At 37.1% G+C, this 13,562-nt stretch overlaps 1 non-coding gene across 1 annotated transcript; it reads right to left on the reverse strand.

Annotated features, from left to right (window-relative positions):
- Window positions 1–5,349: 5,349 nt before the first annotated feature.
- LOC145629652 (small nucleolar RNA R71) lies at window positions 5,350–5,456 on the reverse strand. The gene has a single exon (XR_014111811.1). It is a non-coding gene; the product is annotated as a small nucleolar RNA R71 (small nucleolar RNA).
- Window positions 5,457–13,562: the final 8,106 nt, after the last annotated feature.

Consider the following 13,562-nt stretch of genomic DNA (forward strand, 5'->3'; position numbering starts at 1 on the left):
CACTTAAACGACAATATTTCCAAATATGGATTGTCGCGCATTCTTATTAAAACGACAAAGTTTTCCAAAAATTGGATTGTCATCCCCAACTGACAATATTTCCAAATATGGATTATCGTGCATCTTCTTCAACGGCAATTTTTCCAAGATTGGATTGTCATCTCTGGCAAGGTTTCCAAGCGTGGATTTTCGTGCTCCTTCTTTGTTTGGCAAGTTTTTCCAAGTTCGGATTGTCATACATTCATAGATCGCTGGCAAGTTTTCCGAGATTGGATTGTCATACACCCAGTTCCCTATGGCAAAATTTCCCAAAGGATTGTTGTAGGTTTCTATTCATCATAAATATCGGCAAAAGTTCCTCAACGTGGATTATCTTCAGCAGTGGAAAATTTTCCCGAAGTGGATTGTCGGTCGACTCTTTTTTGCAAATGTTCCAAGACGCGGATTGTCAATAATGGCAATATTTTCCCAAAAGGATTGTCGCATAGCGTTGGCAAGTTTCCAAGGTGGATTGCTTTCAAGAGTTATATTCCAAGATGTGGATTGTCGATCGTAGCAAAGTTCTTATGAAAGATTGTTACGAAGCATTGGCAACTTTTCCAAAAATTGGATTTTGGCAAATTTTCCGAGATACGGATTGTCGCTTCATCGTGACAGCATTTACAAGGATGGATTGTTACGTGGCATTGACAAATTTCCCTAAATCGGATTGTCATACATCATACAAGAGTTGTGTTGGCAACTATTCCCATAGAAAAGAGGATTGTCATCACAGCAAAAGGCACCGACGTACAGGTTCAAAGCAATAGAAGTGTCGACATACAGGCATAGCGGAAGCAAAGTTCAAGCGAACTTTTAAAGATCGACAGGCGTGGATCTTCGGTAATTTCCTTTGGAAAATTATCGGATCAAATAAAGGTGACTTAAAGAGAAGATATCTTCGACAACGTTCCCTAGCTTGCGGAGAGTTGTCACGAAAAATTAGGGGTAATTTCGGGAAAAGTTATCTTCGATGGTATTCCCTATGATGTGGAATATTATCAATGCAAATGGAGATTGTTTCAAGAGAAATAATCTTCGATGGTATTACCTAGGATGTGGAATATTATCAATGCGGATGAGGATTGTTTCAAGAGAAATAATCTTCGATAGTATTCCCTAGTATGTGGAATACTATCAATGCGGAGGAGGATCGTTTCAGGCAAAGCAATCTTCTAATTTGGAAGCAGTTACAGGCGTAGCGGTTTTCAAGCGGGATGGCATTCTCTAGCTTGTAGGAGGTCATCAAAACAATTGGTTACTTTCAGAGACGTGTGCTTGACGGTGCAAGATACGCGTTTCTTAACTCTTTTATCTGTTTAACTAACGCTAGTTTTGCAGGTATCGGCGTTGCAAGAATGGTTTAGGATCGCACAACGTTCTGAATCATTCTCCGTCCCTATCGATACTTTGACTTTTGTTTTCGAAACTTGCGTTTCTCCAAACTTTGTCAAAGTGGGGGCTTCTGTAGACACCCATTTGTGTCTCCCCAAAACCAAACCCAGTGATGAGTACCTTTCGCGTCAAATCATAATCGAAGGAAGCGAAAGTGTGGAAGGTCTAGTGTTGCGGAAAGTTTTATTTTCTTTTCTCTTCTCCCTGTTTTTGAAAACTTTATTTTAAGAAAACAGCTAATCTAGTTTTGTTGTTCCATGATATGGGTCCAATAGTAGTGTAGTTGTATGGGGATTGAAAAGATCTTTCCAACGATATATTATAAGCCCAATTCCGATGAATATTGAGGAAGTTATGGCCAATTTACCAAACTGGGCCCGGTTTGAGCTTTATATGCGGCCCAATGATCTAGGGGAGGGCCTAATATGATTTATCATTCCTAATGCAATTAGGAATGGTTTTAGTCTTCTGGATTCTTCTAGAAGGTTCTTTTCAGTCCTAATTCAATTAGCATTGATAAATTGACTTTTGTTCACTTTTCAGAGTTTTAATTAAAATCAAATAGAATTTTCGAAGAAATTATATTATTTTATCCTCCAGTACGGTAAACTTATCGGATTTTCGAAAACGCGTTAAAATCAACCTTGGCGACTGACCCCAGGCCTTGGCCCCTGAACCAGGCCTGGCGCTAGCCATTGGCGCCTGACGCTAGTGCTGGTGCCTGGCGCCAGCCCTGTTTTCTGAGCGTCAGACTCTGTTTTGTTAATTTATCTTTTTTGGCTGATTTTCTCTATAAATATCGTATCAAAAACTCCGTTTTCAGGGACCAATTCTCACCATTCATCAACAATCAGTTTTCGTTCACAAGTTTTTCATTAGCATTCTTTAATTCATTCATCTAATTCATTCATCTCTTTCTTTATTTTAAAAACTTTGTTTTAATACAAAATTCCGCATTCGCAAGATCTAGAAACATCTAGCCAAGTTCGAAGTTGCCTTCTCCCTAGACGTGAAAGGTTTTAATTTCTGAGGGTTTGGTCCCAAATCTCTATTTTAATTATTTAATTTAATTGTTTGATTATTATTTTCCTTGAAGTTACTAACGTGTGTATTTTGTCATTAGAAAGAGATATGAAGCATCAAAGTAAGTACTTTAATGGTTTTAATTGATATTACGATGTAGAAATCATGCTTATATTGTTATTATGATATTCCTAGTATCATGTTTAGGGAAAAGGTTATAATATCAAATATGCTTATTATGATTCCTAAGATGCTTCCTATGTTCTTCCTAATATTTATGATTGTTAGTATCATGTTAGGGATAAAGATTTGATTTTTATTGCTTAGTGATATGCTAGGGTTTGTCATTAATCTTGTTAGTATCATGCCTAGGATCTTGCTATGTTTATTATGCTTTAACATTAACATGAACATGATAATTATTATAATTGTTATAATTTATGATGATTATGAATTTATTATTCTTTTGACGATGATTATAATTTTATTGTGATTATTATTATTATTCATCGTTATTATTTATTATGTTGTTTGATATTTATATTTATTGCTTGATCACGCCTTTATGCATGTTTAAAGGGAATTTATACTTGTAATCACGCTTAATAAGATAATTAATAATCTTGTTAGGTTAATTGTGATTATAATTCAAGTGATCGCCAATAATAGTTTATTTGTGCATTAATATTCAACCAACATAGATTAAACAGATTTAGGGTTAATATATTGATTGCATGTTAATTAAAAAGCGCACATGAATACGATTAGAATAAAGTAGAGGCCTATTATTAGGGCAGGTTCAATCTCTTTTAGGTTGGATTTGTACCTTCATCCCCGAACCCTTATTTGGTTCTAGACCTTATGGAGTTGACGATCTCTTCGATCGTTAAGGGGTGTAACCTTCATCCTATGAACGACAAGGCCAGGTGCTTTGCGTGCATAAGCGCGCCCGATCGTGCGAGCATCTAGCATCGTGCGAGCATCTAGCACGATCGGACGATGCTGTTGGCAAGGAACGCGAAGAAAAAGGCGCGCCCGATCGGGCGGCCCTTTGCCCGATCGGGCGCGTGTTTTTATAGGACCTGATTAATTAGTTTTAATTTTTGTTTTAGGAAACGTTTATATACGATTTTGTACGGATTTTTGTGGATCTTCTTTCTTAGACTTTCTCTCTCTACTTAGGGTCTTTTCTCTCTCTTAACTCTTCTCTCAACTCTTGTTCTTGATTAATTTCCATTAATACAGATTTATTTTGGTAACGATTTCTCTTCTCTTAATCTTAGTTGTTTATTTTATTCCTTTCATCATGACTTATTTTATTGCTTTGATTAGTTTAGTTTTTACCATGTGTGAGTAGTTTTAATTCTAGGGTTTAAGGGGATCCATAAATATTATGAAGGGGTAATTTGTTGTTGATGATTGTCAATGCTAGATTAATTTCCTATTGATTGATTTAATGCTCTGTGACTAGATTAGGCCTATCTTTTATGCATGAGTTTGACAACATTGATTCGAGATTCGACAGATGAGAATTAATGTTTAGGTCTAGTTTCAATAGGCTGATTAATTTATAAATGGTTAAGTCGAGATTCGAGAGATGAGATTTAATACCGGTAAATTAATTGTGTGATTGTAATACGTAGCGAAAGCCCTTTACAATCTGGTTAATTGATGCATTGATGATTGACTATTATTGATTATTGGTATTGCATGATAATTTCTTATTGAATTGTTTTAACGCTTTACAATTGCGGCTTGTAAAAGTATAACAATATTGAATTGATGAATCGAGCAGATGTTAATTTGATATTAAAGGCTATTTTCAATAAGAACTTAAATCTAGTAAATTGCGAAAGCCTATTAGATCTATGGTGATTAATAAATTGCGAGAGCCTGTTAATCGTGTTATTTATGCAATGTCAATGATTGATTACTATGTTTTACCCTGGAGTATTATTTATTGGTGAACCTATACCCTAGATCCTTTCATATATTGTTTTCTCTCTATTCTCAATCTTCGTAGTTTAGTTTCTTATTCGAATATTAATATTGATTACTTAGATAATTTAGATTATAATAATTAATTAGGAGTAAAAAGACTTGTTTCCATGTGGAGATCGACCCTACTTCCCTATCTACTTTAGTTAGAGGACTTAGGAATTATTTTTGATTAGGGGATACGACTTTACCCTGTCAAAATTTGGCGTCGTTGCCGGGGAAACGGTTTTATTTTTATTTCTGATTGTTTTTTGTAGTCTAGATTATTTCCATTTTTTCTCAGAGAGCGTTAGCTCTCTGAGGCAAATCTCATATTTGCTTCTAGTTTTTGTTTATGCCCAGGTGTTCCAGATCAGATTACATCCTATTCGATCCTGAGATCGAACGTTCCTTCCATAGACAGAAAAATCTCTACAAGCAAATTTTGGCGGATTCTGGTGATAACAACAATAATCACCGCGATCCTCCGACTGGTTCTAGCGATTCAGAGACATCATCAGACGCAGAATCAGAGATGACGGCTCCAAAGAAGCTTAGTGATTATTCACAACCAAAGCTTACGGATTTTCCACATCTCACCCCTACTCCGGCTCTTGATGGGGTTCAATTTGAAATTAAACCTCAATTTATAACGATGATAAAGAGAAAGCAATTCAGTGGAGCCAAGGGTGAAGACCCGAATCTTCACATTGCCAACTATTGTCAATATTGCAACACCATCAGGCAAGCCGGGGTCACTCAAGACCAAATCAGGGAGATTCTCTTTCCCTTCTCTTTAACTGGAAAAGCTAAATTGTGGTTTAATGCTTAAATAGAATTACAATTGGTATTACTGACTGGGAAACACTTGTTCTAAATTTCTATAACAAGTATTATCCTGCAGAGAGAACATCCGTACTACGGAGTGCGATCCAAAACTTTGCCCAAGAAGCCGATGAATCTTTATGTGAGACTTGGGAGAGGTTCAAGGATTTACAAAGAGATTGCCCCCACCATAATTTAGCACAATGGCAGTTAATCCAAGCCTTTTATAATGGCCTTGGAAATTCTTCTCGAATAATTTTAGACTCTGCAGCTAGTGGGAGATTTATGAATCTTGATGTTGAAGATGCAGGTCAGGTTATTGAAGACATGGCGATACACAATTCCCAATATGGGAACCCTAGAGGATTTGCTAACAAGGAGAAGCATAGTGTCGACTCTGTATCCTTTTTGCAAGCTCAACTAACCTCTATTTGCCAAAAATTAGATAATCTGAGCACTGCTAATGTAGCTAATATTTCTGCGATTAATAATAATTCTAATGAGGCTTTCTGTGAAAATTGTGGTATTGTAGGTCATTGGGAGCAAGATTGCAGGAGTTCCGTGGAGCAGCTTAATGCCTACCAAGCTTATAGGCAGAATAACCCATACTCCAACACTTACAATCCTGGGTATCGGAATCATCCGTACCTTTCCTACCGGAGCACTAATGTTCAAAATTCACCACCACAAGAACCACAGGCGCCACAGCAATAGCAGCAGAAATATTATCATCCCAATGCTAGCCAGAAGAACCAACCACAACAACCCTCCTCATCTTCTAACCCTTCTCTGGTGGAAATTAGAGCAATGTTGGTGAATATGCAAAAGCACATGGAGAGTAGAGATGCGACAATTGATCAAATTCTAGCGCATAATAAAATTGTAGATAATCAAATTGCGCAACTCTTCGCTACCCTACAAGCCCGCCAACAGGGAGCTCTGCCGGCACAGCCGACTAGGCCTACGGATCAAGCATTTGCAATTACTCTAAGGAGAGGTTCAAACTATGAAGGGCCCTCTATGCCCGGAGTTGATGAACCTGTTTTGTTAAATAATGCTAATCTTAATTCCGTTAAACCAAACAATGTAGTTGATAGCCCTACAGGGCTAAAGGATAGTACTAACATATCCAATTCTACATTGCAGGGTACAACTCCAGAGAAGGTGGCTACTCCAGACAAGAGTAATAATGCTCCAAAGCCAATTATCAAACTCCCATTCCCCAATCGTCAATTGAAGACAAATTTGGATAAGCAGTTTGGTAAGTTCCTGGAGGTGGTAAAAGATTTGAAGGTAACAGTTCCCTTTACTGAATTGATCACACAAATCCCCTCGTATGTAAAATTTATGAAAGAAATATTGATGAGAAAAAGGTCTATTAGTGTGGTAGAGACGGTAGCTTTCACTGCAGAATGTAGTGCCGTACTTCAAAATAAGTCTCCACCTAAATTAAAAGATCCGGGTAGTTTTTCTATCCCTTGTCATATTGGCAATCTCTTGATTGATAATGCATTATGTGATTTGGGTGCTAGTGTTAGCGTCATGCCATTATCTGTGTGTTCTAAGTTGAATATGGGTAAATTAAAAACTACCAATATAACTCTACAAATGGCCGACCGTTCTTTCAAATACCCCTTAGGTGTTTTAGAGGATGTCCCCGTTAGAGTAGGTAAATTTTATATACCTGTAGATTTTGTCGTTCTTGATATGGCTGAGGATATGCAAACCCCAATTATTTTGGGTAGACCATTTCTTAACACTGCAGGAGCAGTCATAGATGTAAGAAGTGGTAAGTTAACATTATCATTAGGGGATGATAAAGTTGTTTTTAATCTGAATAATGCCCCTAAAGCTCCATGACTGAGGAGAAATGTTTCAATGTTAATTTGGTTGTAAATTATTCTAACAAGCCCCAAGCTCTTGAAAAAGATCCCTTGGAGGCGGTATCTTGTGTTGCATCCTTTTCAGATGAGATAGACAAATGGCAGAAGGAAGTCGATGCAATAGAAAGAGCACTCTACAATGTTGGTCTTGGTTTCTAGGATGAACAAGTGGAACCGATCGAGCAAGTTGTGCAAATCGAGCCTACGGTAAGTGTTCCGCCAGATCGAGTTGTAAGTGTTGAACACAATGACAATTTGAAGCAACTTTCGATCGAAAAAGGATTTTTAGTGCGTAGCATTGAAGATCCCCCAGTCAAAGTCAAGGAGGATCCACCAGATAAGGTGATTTGGCGTCCCACAAGGTATGTTAGAAAGCCACATCGCAGCCTGAACACCGCTAGACTGGGTGAGAAACCACCCGATCAAGCGTTAGGCCAAGGGTCCTAGACATTGTACTTGGTAAGAAGGTCGTGCGGGACCTAGGTAAACCAGCGCTTTGCGGGAGGCAACCCGTATTTCTTGCTTTCTAGACTACTTTCCCTTTTTTATTTATTTTAATTTTTATTTTTGAGAGGCGAGGAGAGTGAAATTTTACCGTTTATAAGTGTTTTTCTACAGGTATAAGTTTAAGAGGTCGAAAGACTTAGAAAAATTTGAAGACGAAGAAAAGTTAAGGAAAACTGATTGGGCACGGGCCCGATCGGGCGGAGCTCGCCCGATCGTGCGCGAAAGCAGGGCATATTACCAGCCTTAAATTCGCCCGATCAGGCGAGGTTGCCCGATCGGGCGCGCAAGTGCAGTCAGAAACTCGAGTAAATTTCGCCTGATCGGGCGAGGTTCCCCGATCGGGCGCAAATTGAGTGAAGGAAAAGATATGTCGGGCGAAGGCGAGTAAGAGGGCGAAAATTTCGTTCGTGTTCGCGCCCGATCGGGCGCGCAACTGAGAGTCTGGAAATCAAGTTTATCCGCCCGATCGGGCGCGCCTATTTTGGCCGTCCCTTTAAACTTTTCCTCTTCTTTCTTTCCTCACCACCCATAGATGCCAACAAAATAATAGGAAAAATCACCTTGAATTATTTTACCACAAATGTGGTTTCCAGAAAAAGAAAAAAGATTAAAAGAAATAACATTGCTATTCCAGTACAGACACAGGCCTTCCAGAGAGACCAACACTACTAACACCTAAGGCACTATCAAAGCCTATCCTATTCTTAATATTCTCCGAATCTACTTTATTAATCATTGTTTCAGACAAAAAAACAAGACTAGGGGCAAGAGAAACACACCAGTTACGGAGTGAACTAATTGTATAGGGGTTGCCAAGACCCCTACAGTTCCAGCACAAAAGACTCATTGTTGTTCGAGGGGTTGGATAGAACCAACACCCTCTACTTGATTTATCCCGTCTCCGGCCTTGGCATGTTCAATGCTCTTCAATTTCTTTGAGTCAGCACTGTTCTGTTCAGTCCCTTCAAAGGTTCTTTTGCGAGGTTCGAGGCTTGCCAGCTCCATTTATGTGCTAGAGGATTGTTGGCCCACCTTTGCCTTTCTTTTCCATCCACCAATTCTAGGAATGTCAGCCTCAATTCCTTCCATCATCACAATCTGCTGGGAAGTAAATTCTCCTTGATTGTTCTGAGTATTAGGAGAAATAATGTGTGTAATGTCATTACCAGCCTTAACAGTCACCACACTTGCTGTATTTTGGCCATTAGCAGCTTCTTCACAAGATTCGGCAGAAGGAGTAGTATCATTTGCGTCGGCATCCAGCTGGACACTTGGCACGGAAATTTGGTGCTGACTCGAATTAGTTCCTGCTTTATCAATGCATCTTGGTCTCAACACAACCATATCTTCTCCCTCCACCCTTTCAGCCTGAAGTCGAACCTCTCTCTCCTTGTAAATAGAAGCTTGCTTGTTGTGAAGAGAGCAATTGTTAGGACTGTTAAACAACAGCTTACGAGCAGCACCTGGGGGGCCAAGTTTGATAACTCCCTGGTCATTGAAACCTTTTGGTTTACCAGCAGGGATAACAAGAAGACTTTCTTTCCATTTTTTCTCCTTCTCTTTTTCACTTAGGTTGATTTTTGCTCGTTTTCGAGGAGTTGCTCGGAGCCAAGGCCCGTATTGAAACACTTGATCTTCTTCACCATTTCTAGCCTGCTCTTTGTCATGACAATCTCGATCAATGTGATCAAGCTTTCCACAAAAGAAGCAAAAGTCCGCAAGCCTCTCGTATTTCATGTCTATCCACTTAGAGGTGGACTTTCCTGTTGCCAAAAGGAGGCCTCTTCGCAAGGGTTTCCTGACATCCACCATAACCTTCAATCGAAAAATTCCCCCCACCCCAAAGGATCTTCCTCGTCAAGTTCTATAAATCCCCCGAGGAACTCACTAACGTCATACATTATCGATGCATATCGTCTGTTAAACGGAACGTCTAGGAGGCGAACCCACATTGGTGTATGGGTAAAGGTTATCTCCGAGGGTTGTTCATCCCCTTGAAGTTCCTTAAGCATGATTATTTTGTCATAAAAAAACCACGGACAACCCTCCAGAACACGATCTTTGTCACTCTCACAAAAGAACTGGAAAACAAACAAATTCGTTTCCACAACCCTAATTGCAACATCATCCTTCAACTTCCAAACCGATTGCAGCGTTCGTTTCATAGCTTCCACGTTATAGGGCTTGCTTGTACATAATTTTCCCACAAGAGTCAGTCTTAATTGAGCGCTAAATTCTTCAAGATTTGCCCCCAAAGAATTCCCTCCAATCACCGCCAATTCATCATCAGTAAGCTTCAACTTCTCCCATTCTTTCACCAGATTGTTCGCCATAGGGGTTCTAGGGTCGATAGAGCAATAAAAATCGTCACAAAGAGAGAAAATCGAGGGGAAATCACTGGGAAATCGAACTACAAAGCGAACTACGAAGCCCTAGCAGGGCGACTACTACCATTAATGATACATGAGTAGGGTCAACTTGCCAGAAATTTATCATTTACTATATAAATATCGTTTTTAATAATTTAAAACAAATTAATTAATCAGTAATTAATTGTAATGTGTTAATTACTGTTTTTAAAAAAAAGGCCTCCATCCACCACTTCCCTCCGTCTCCTCACTGCCGCCGGTGCCTCCATTGCAATCACCCACAATTCTGACAAACACCCAATTCTTCAAAACACTCTTGATTACTTACTTACCCATCTTCCCTTTACCCCAAATGCTCCTTCTTACTGGGTATTGGATTGAGGAGGAAGAGTTTGTTTGGGATTAAGTACATTTATGTTTATGCTTTTGGTATACTTCTCTAAACTGTTTTCTTTGAGTTTACTGCTTAATTTTATGATTTTTGTGTGATTTTGTTGATGGTTTTTGTGGGATTTTGTTCAATTATCATTAATTATAACTGTTTAAGATTTTTGGAACCCCGTTATTAAATTTTAATGTATAACTGATTCTTTATTGTTTGATTTAGTGTGTTAATTGTGTTTTCTTACTAAACGGAAGAAGAATCAACAAAGAAGATGAATGGCTGAAGATAAGAGGAGAGAGAAACAATTGGGGTTTTGTTATTTTAATTTAGGGCTTTTTTAATAAAATAATAATTTACACATTACAATTAATTATTGATTAAGTAATTTGTTTTAAATTACTAAAAACGATATTTAAATAGTAAATGATAAATTTCTAGCAAGTGGACCCCATTCAGGTATCATTAATGTTATTATGTTTTTTATAATCAAAGTTGGTGTCAATATAGCTAGTGATACAAGTTGGTGTCAATATAGCTAGTGATACAAGTTGGTGTCAATAATTGTGACAACCCCCAAAGTTGGTGTCAATGGTTGTAATTTTGCCAAAAAAATTAATAACACCATGAATAGTATATGGGAAGACAAAAATAACGGAGGGAGTAATATGTATTGAACTTAACTTATATGTGTTGCATTTAATTTTATTTTATTTTTATTAAAAATAAAGTATTTTGTCTTATCTTAGAGGATTTTTTTTATTTTTTATAAAGCTTTAAGCTAATAGAAAGTCAAAAACTTCACAAGTTTGGTAGTGTTTGAACATGATAATAAATCTTTCCTAATCCACGCGCTATGCCAATAATTAAACGCCAAATAATTATCACATCATATTAATAAATCTTGCATGATATGTGTAGACACCCAAATGTGTCCCCAAAACCAAACCCAGTGATGAATACCTTTCACGTCATTTGATTATCGAATGAAGTGAAAGTGTGAAAATTCTACTAATGTAGATGTTTTTTAAAATCTCTCTCACTCTGTTTTTGAAAATATTTCTTTTCTTATTCTATTTATGAAAATAGTCATTCCAATTAAGTTTGGTCCATGATATGGGTCCAATAATGGTGTAGTTGGATGGGGCATTAAAAGACCATTCCAACGATATATTATAAGCCTAATTCCGATGAATAATGAGGAAGTTATGGTCAAAATACTAAATTGAGACCAAACCGGATTTTACCTACGATCCAATGATCATGTGGAGGGTCCAAAGGTATCCTATTCCTAAACTAATTAGGATTAATTAGAAGCTTCTATGAGTTTCTAAAATATCTTAATTATCCTTTTTGAAAAGATAAAATTAAAGAATTTGAAATTGAATAAAAACTTTCTTTTTTAAAAACTTTCCTTTTTTTAAGTCCTAATTCTATTCGAATTTAAAGATGTTCAAAGACAGTCAGATATTATTTTTTTGCCTCATAATTTTTATCCAAACCTTATATGGTAGGATAGATCTTAAAATTATCTTCCCAATGATATATTATAATATAAATTTCGAACTATAACGAAAAAGATATGAGATACGAAACTCTATTCAAAACTGACACCCTTCCACTATTTCGGCCATATCCTTTTATCTACAAAAGATTTAATCTGATTCTAATTGGGTTGGAAATTAGACTTCAAGAGCTTTCCAACGACATATTATATGATTTATTTGGACTTTTGGATCAAAAGATATGATAAAAACAAAATCCGCAAAAAAGTTGTCCCAGCGCTAAACGATAGGTCTATCGCCTAACGACAATACCTGTCGCTTGGCGCTTCTCTTGTCGTCTGGCGCTAACTCCTGTCGTTGGCGACATGAGGTCTTTTATTCCGAATAGGACTCGAACTCTTTTCTTTCGATTTCCGTGCTATTTTTTCTATAAATAGGGGTCGTATCTCCCCGTTTTTAATCATTCACAACCGTCATCTCTCTCTCTCTAAAGCTAGAAGCTTTCTCGCTCTCTATTCTTTTTCTAAACCTTCTCTTTTACAAAATTCCTCACTCATTAGATCTAGAAACACCTAACCAAGTTCGAAGTTGCCTTCACCCTAGACGTGAAAGGTTTGATATTTATGAGGGTTTGGTCCCAAATCTCTATTTCTATTATTTAATTTAATTGTTTATTATTTTCCTTGAAGCTACTAACGCGTGTATTTTGTTATTAGAAAGAGGTACGAGGCATCGAAGTAAGTAATTTAATTGCTTTATTATAGATTGTTTTGTTGATTCCTAGTATCATGTTAGGATATTTTATTGATTCCTAGTATCATGTTTAGGGTTAAATAAAATTTCTAATATCAAGTATGTTTATTATGATGCTTCCTATTTCTTTCCTAATATCATGTTAGGGATAAAGCTTTGATCTTTAATGCTTAGTGACATGCTAGGGTTTTTTTATTAATCTTGTTAGTATCATGCCTAGGATCTTGTTAATATTAATATTATGCTTTACTTTCAACATGATTATGATGATTATGATTATAATTTCGATGATGATTATTATGTTGCTTCATGTATATATTATTGTTATTGCTTGATCACACCTTTTTTGCATGTTTAAAGATAATTTGTACTTGTAATCATGCTTAATAAGATGATTAATAATCTTGTTTAGGTTAAAATGATTATAAATCAAGTGATCGTCAATAATAGATCTGTTTGTGCATTAATATTCAACCAATATAGATTAAACAGGTTTAGGGTTAATCTATTGATTGTATGTTAGTCAGAAAGTGCACATGAATACGATAATAATAAAGTAGAGGCCTATTTTTAGGGCAAGTTTAATCTCTTTTAGGTTGGATTTGTACCTTCATCCCCGAACTTCCAGTCATGGTTCCAGGCCTATTGTAGTTAACGATCTCCTGGATCGCTAAGGGGTGTAACCTTCACCCTGTGAACGGTTTACAAGTTCCTAAAACTTGTTGGCGACTCTTTTACTCTAGCTTCCTTCCCTTTGGACGCCACCATGCTTAAGTGTATGATCACAGTGGGGCTCAAGTGTGGGATGACTTGAAATATTCCCTACAATATGGGTATAAAATCACACTTGATATTTGTGTCACTTCATATATAATCATACTTGATTTTTTTTTTTTTTTTTTTT

Source organism: Chenopodium album, chromosome 4 (genome assembly GCF_948465745.1).
Source record: "Chenopodium album chromosome 4, dcCheAlbu1.1, whole genome shotgun sequence".
Classification (NCBI taxonomy): domain Eukaryota; kingdom Viridiplantae; phylum Streptophyta; class Magnoliopsida; order Caryophyllales; family Amaranthaceae; genus Chenopodium; species Chenopodium album.